Genomic DNA, 5,521 nt, shown 5'->3' with positions numbered 1-5,521 from the left:
TGCCAAAGTTTCATAACCACACATATGATAGCGACAGCCACCCCAATACAAACTGGTAGAGACAACAGCGGTTTACTGAGTACTTTATAAGATATAATCTGTTATCTTCAGTCTCACTTTACATTTGAGACAATAAGGTTTAGAGAGGGCAAATGGCTTGCTTGAGATCAGAAGAATATAAGTTCCAATCTGGGATTTGAGTTCAAGTCATGTAAAGTCCAAAGATGGAGTTCCTTCCTTCCTTCCTTCCTTTCTTTCTTTCTTTCTTTCTTTCTTTCTTTTCTTCTTTCTTTCCAATGTGTACTTGTGTATAAATGTATACGTATATGATGTGTAGGTAATGTGTATGTGTATATGTATGTATAAGCATATAATATGTATATGACATATATACATATATGTTGATGTATGTGTGTATATGTGTATATGTATGCAAGTGGCAATAGAGGCCAAAAGAGAGTGTTGGATACCTAGAGCTGGAGTTATATGAAGTTGCTGAGAGCTAGACTTTTGTCCTCTGGAAGAACAGAAAATGTTCTTAACCACTGAGCCATCTCTCCAACCTGAAGATGGAGTTCTTAACCACTACACTGGAAAGCTTATTAGGGTTGGGAGTACTTACTAACTAAACGAATTTTTTCATTACTCCTCCTCTCCCCCAACACCCTAAATCACCCAGTTGCACTAAGGATGAAGTTTATACCAGATAATCAATTCTGTCTTTGTTTGTTGAAATCCCAATATTGAGTGTATTCTTTTGCATCTCAGCTTTCTAGGCTTTGCTCCCATTCGTACATTATCAAATGCATTTCAGAAGAAAGTTTAAAGTAGAATGGGAAGGGGCAGAGGCCCCTGGGCCCCTCAGTAAAGGGGCAATCAAAAGAGACAACGCATGAGTAAGAGGGTTCGGCTTGGGCAGATGAACTGTACTGTTCGGAGAACAGTAATGGAAACGAGGCATACCCAACACTTCAGGCGACAGAGAAGAAAAATGCTGTCTGTCATGGGACATCACTGGGTAAAAGCCAGCACTATGATACTGCTAGGTGGTAGCTGGTGTCGGGGTTGGGGGAAGTAGGAAAAATGGACCTAGGACAGCTCTTGTAAACACGCCCTTCTTTTAAAAATTCATGCATGTGATGTTTTCTGGGGAACTCATCAGTCTGGAGGAGTCTCTCTAACGATGAGACATCTGAGAGATAGGAGGCTCGTTAATAGTCATATAATATTACATTGTTGACCCCAATCTGACTTTACTAGCGAAGCTACGGGTATAGCGAGAGTCCTGCAGGGTAACATACTGTGGCATGGTGAGATGTGAAGACGGATGAAGACTGAAGTTCTTGTCGTATACTCCATCCATTATAAATCCTAAAATCTTCTAGGACCACCTGACCCTCTCAGGCCCCCACCCCCACCTATTCTTATTCCCAGAGACACTTAGGTTCTACGCAGAAATGCATCCTCCTCCAAACCCACGTTATTCCCTTTAGTCCGGCTATACATTGGTCTCAGGGGAGCAGGAGACCACACCAGCAGAGGCAATTCTTCCTGTACCGACCTGAGACCGGGGATTTCCGGCATCAGCCTGAGACCTCTGGGTACATCAGTGCTCTGGAAATTGTTTACTTGTTTGTTTGTTTCTCCAAAGTCTGTGGGTATAACCTGGTGATTCTGATATGGTAAAGATCACCCCACTCTCATAGAATGGTTAATAACTGGCGGGTGAGTGGGGTACCCCAGCCAAACCCTCCTGCTCCATCATGCAGACTCTTGCTCCACAGCATCTGGGGAAGAAAACAATTCTAACGGGCTGTCTTAGTTAGGGTTTCATTGCTGTGAAGAGACACCGTGACCATGGCAATGCTTATAAAAGAAGACACTGAGTTGGCTTATAGTTTCAGAGGTTTAGTCCATTATCATCATGGCAGGAAACATGGTAGTGTACAGGGAGACATGGCGCTGGAGGAGCTGAGAGGTCTACATCTTGATCTACAGGTAACAGGGACTGTCACACTGCTTGTAGCTTGAACATATGAGACCTCAAAGCCTGCTTCCATAGGGACACACTTTCTCCAAGAAGGCCACACCTACTCCAAAAAGGCCACACCTACTTCAACAAGGCCACACCTCCTAATAGTGCCACTCCCCACTCCCAATGAACCAAGCATTCAAACAGGTAATTCGGGGGAGGGGGTCATATTTATTCGAACCACCATAGACCTTCCTCCATAATTGATTTATTTTAAAAATTAGATACAGATGTAGATATAGAGATAGAGATATAAACTTTATATGCATTGGTGTTTCACCTTCATGCATATCTGTGTGAGGATGTCGGATCCACTAGATCTGGAGTTATAGATAGTTGTGAGCTTCCATGTAGGTGCTGGGAATTGAACCCCAGTCTTCTGGAAGAGCTTCCAGTTCTCCTGTCAAGCCATCTCTCCAGCCCCAGAGTTTTACTTCTCTAATAGTATAAGCTTTCAAGTATTTGCTCTGATTCAGCTGCCACTTCAAACTTCATCTTCCATAAAATCACAAATATGACCATTTTATTCAATTTTCCTTCATGCAATAATCCCTAGGGAATGTGCCCATTCCCTGGTGCTGCCCTCACAGTGCATGCCTTGTATATTTTCTTTAGTATATATATTTAAAAATCAATGTTGGGAACACCCTTTTCATCTTGAAGTGCTGCCCCACACTTGTTATCCCCATGTAGTGAAGGCAGTCTGGCTGCTGCTGGGTAGAAAGGTGATGTCCAAGGGAGAAAGGAACAGCATCCCTTCAGCTCCAAGTATCCCACATCCAGCCTGGAGAGAGGACAAAGGAAGTTTTGTTGTCATAGGAACAGACATAACTTTAGGGTTAGGCTGGAGACTATTTTATGGACAAGTTCAGATATGACTCAGACTGTCTTTCAGTTCAAGAAGACCCACCTGGAACCAGAGTGCTATGGGTAACCACTGATGAAACCTAGAGGCCAGGTAGCACACTGTCTGTCAGAATTGGGCCAGGGATTAAAGGACCATGGTGGAGGTGTGCAGGGACGATGGAGAGGCAGTGGACTTTGGGTAATGGCTGGAGTTCAGGGCAGAGATCTGGCTCAGGAGGAGGACATGGAAGGGGACGGATGATGAGGGGAAGGGAGGTTACATGGAAGCTGGTGGACATTGTGAACTGTGTCACCAGAGGTGGGAAGGCTGTACCTAGGTCCTAAAATCTTGGCCCCCACAGCTCTTCCTAGGAACATCTAACACTGCCCCATGTGACACCATATATTTAAAAGCCAATCTTGTCCCCTGAGAGGCTCTGCCAGTGCCTGACCAATACAGCTGTGGATACACACAGCCAACCATTGGACTAAGTGCGGGGACACCAATGGAGGAGTTAGGGCAAGGAATAAAGGAGCTGAAGGGGATTGCATCCCTATAGGAAGAACGACAATATCAACCAACCAGACCCTCCAGAGCTCCCAGAGACTAAACCATCAACCGAAGAGCACACATGGAGGGACCCATGGCTCCAGCTGCATATGTAGCAGAGGATGGCTTTATCTGGCATCAGTGTGAGGGGAACTCCTTGGTCCTGTGAAGGCTAGATGCCCCAGGGTAGGGGGATGCTAGGGCGGTGAGGCAGGAGTGGGTGGGTGGGTGGATGGGGGAGCACCCTCATTGAAGCAGGGGGAAGGGGGAAAGAGGAAACAGGGAAGGAGGATAACATTTGAAATGTAAATAAATAAAATAATCAATAAATTAAAAAAAAAAAAAAAGCCAGTCTCACCCCTGTTTAACCTCAGGGAGGAAACTCATTTTTCTTTGCGAAACAATGTAAACTCGTTAAAGCGTTCATCTCCCCAGATTTCCAAGCGTGTTAGTTCATCTGTAACCTGACTGCTGGGAGCCCTGTAGGGAAAGTGCTACAGGGCAAGGTCTGTGGCTATACACTTTTGTCTACCATCCTTTTCCCATTTTCCACCTCTAACTCACACAGGATATTGAAAAGAAACAGCCATCTAGTGAGCAAGAAGCCTACTGGGAAAGACGGTGTTCTTCGGTTAGTCAGCTACAGTTGTGGGTCTGTTTCATGCACACAAACCCGACCCTAACAGGCACAGATCTCCATGACAGGAAGCTGTAAAGGTCAGATGTACATGGAGACTGGAGACTCCAAAGATAGAGAAAAATCCAGCAGGTGTAGCTAAGCTTCTAGACTCCCACTTTGTCCCATATTAAGGCCTTGTAAGGTAGGAGACATAAGTCAATACACTGCCTGTCTCCAACATGATTAGCTCAAGACTTAGTGAGTGTGAAGGTAAGCCTGGAAACATGATGCAGCTATGACAGTAATTTCAGTTGCAGGGAGACTAATGGGGGGGGGCAAAACAACAACAACAACAACAACAACAACAACAACAACAACACATAATAAGCCACACAAAGGAGAGCACGGTGGTTTCATGGGAACTCCAGCTGCACTTCAAGAAAAAAAAAAGACTCTCTGCTTATGCCTTATCAGTGGGTGGGCCTTGGCCCCTTCACATTTCAAGTACACATTTTATTCGTTTATCCATACATCCATTCGTCAATTCATCCAGTGAATCCTTTCTGGATGCCTGTAGAGTATCAGACACTGTACTAGGTGTTGTAGAAACACAGTGAAAGAAAATGCACAGCTACAGATCAAGCATTTTTTTTTTTTTTTGAGTTCTAAATTCTTCAGGAAATCATGGCTAAAATATGACAGATATATTTGGGGTTATTCTGGGAAAGAGAAAAAGCTATATTGGATTTGCTCTCATTTTGCATCCTGCAAAAAGAACTTGCATCAGGTCTGAGGAGATGAAGGAATACTTCCTATGTAGACTGAAGTGGAAAGTTACTGGCATGCTTAGAAACGAGCTTACATAATTATGGGCTGAGCTCAGATAAACTATAGTTGTTAATTTCTAGAATTTCCTCGGGCCACGAGTAAACTACCATTTGACCCAGGTAAAATATGATGCCTACTTTAAATGGAAAAGTACACAGATGGTGGAAATTTTATGTTATTTACCAGCAGGAAGCTGAGACCTTCCTACACCACTTTCTGATCAGAAGGTTGCTCAGACCACTGTTTCTTCCAATAGCTTCTAACAGAATGGCTTTAGGCTCAGAGTGCACAAATTATGGTTTGGAGTTTGGTCACTGGAGTAAAAAGACAGTTCTGAATTGTCTCTCCAGTTCTCATTAGCTTCTGAGAAGCTAAGACGTACCAGGCATCACTGAGAGTCAAGCCAATCAACAAAGTGTATATAATAATACCTCTCGCACAGGATTGGCAGACTTAAAGATTTATTATGCAAAGGATGTTAAGTGCTTGGTACAGGAAAAGCGCTCAGAGCATGTTAACTGTGGGGACCTGAGGTGGAAGTGGGTGGTAACAAATCCTTTCTCAGAGGGAATTCTGGGCTGAAGTCAGTTAACTCCTGACATGAAGTTGATATCTTCATGTCAAGACATGGCCTTATGCTTAACAG

This window comes from Arvicanthis niloticus, chromosome 19 (assembly GCF_011762505.2).
Source record: "Arvicanthis niloticus isolate mArvNil1 chromosome 19, mArvNil1.pat.X, whole genome shotgun sequence".
NCBI classification, from domain to species: domain Eukaryota; kingdom Metazoa; phylum Chordata; class Mammalia; order Rodentia; family Muridae; genus Arvicanthis; species Arvicanthis niloticus.
Note: the sequence above shows the minus strand (reverse complement) of the source record.